Source organism: Arachis stenosperma, chromosome 4 (genome assembly GCF_014773155.1).
Source record: "Arachis stenosperma cultivar V10309 chromosome 4, arast.V10309.gnm1.PFL2, whole genome shotgun sequence".
Taxonomy (NCBI): Eukaryota; Viridiplantae; Streptophyta; class Magnoliopsida; order Fabales; family Fabaceae; genus Arachis; species Arachis stenosperma.
This window is the reverse complement of record NC_080380.1, coordinates 106,426,748-106,427,781: the sequence shown is the minus strand read 5'-3', so window position 1 is coordinate 106,427,781 and position 1,034 is coordinate 106,426,748. Positions and strand designations below refer to the sequence as shown.

Below are 1,034 nucleotides of genomic sequence, written 5' to 3'. Positions count from 1 at the left end.
GTCATGAAAATTTGAGTGGTTTTGATTAGATCAGAGACCATGGTTGCTAAGTCAGAGGGGTTCTGCTTAGAATTCTCTGTCTGTTGCTGAGAAGATGATGGAAAAGGCTTGCCATTGCTAAACCTATTTCTTCCACCATTATTGTTATTGAAACCTTGTTGAGGTCTCTCTTGATTCTTCCATAAGAAATTTGGGTGATTTCTCCATGAAGAATTATAGGTGTTTCCATAGGGTTCTCCTAGGTAATTCACCTCTTCCATTGAAGGGTTCTCAGGATCATAAGCTTCTTCTTCAGATGAAGCATCCTTAGTACTGTTTGGTGCATTTTGCATTCCAGACAGACTTTGAGAAATCAAATTGACTTGTTGAGTCAATATCTTGTCCTGAGCCAGAATGGCATTCAGAGCATCAATCTCAAGAACTCATTTCTTCTGACTTGTCCCATTGTTCACAGGATTCCTTTCAGAAGTGTACATGAATTGGTTATTTGCAACCATTTCAATGAGTTCTTGAGCCTCTGTAGGCGTCTTCTTCAGATGAAGAGATCCTCCAGCAGAGCTATCCAAAGACATCTTGGATAGTTCAGAGAGACCATCATAGAAAATACCTATGATGCTCCATTCAGAAAGCATGTCAGATGGACATTTTTTGATTAATTGTTTGTATCTTTCCCAAGCTTCATAGAGGGATTCTCCATCCTTCTGTCTGAAGGTTTGGACTTCCACTCTAAGCTTACTCAATTTTTGAGGTGGAAAGAACTTTGCCAAAAAGGCATTGACTAGCTTTTCCCATGAGTCTAGGCTTTCTTTAGGTTGAGAGTCCAACCATGTCCTAGCTCTGTCTCTTACAGCAAAAGGGAATAGTATAAGTCTGTAGACCTCAGGGTCAACCCCATTAGTCTTGACAGTGTCACAGATTTGCAAGAATTCAGCTAAGAACTGATAAGGATCTTCCAATGGAAGTCCATGGAACTTGCAATTCTGTTGCATTAGAGAAATTAATTGAGGCTTAAGCTCAAAGTTGTTTGCTCCAAT

General features: G+C 39.8%; 1 non-coding gene across 1 annotated transcript; it reads left to right on the top strand.

The window, feature by feature from the left end:
- Window positions 1-630: 630 nt before the first annotated feature.
- LOC130978686 (small nucleolar RNA R71) lies at window positions 631-734 on the top strand. Its single transcript, XR_009086305.1, has one exon. It is a non-coding gene; the product is annotated as a small nucleolar RNA R71 (small nucleolar RNA).
- Window positions 735-1,034: the final 300 nt, after the last annotated feature.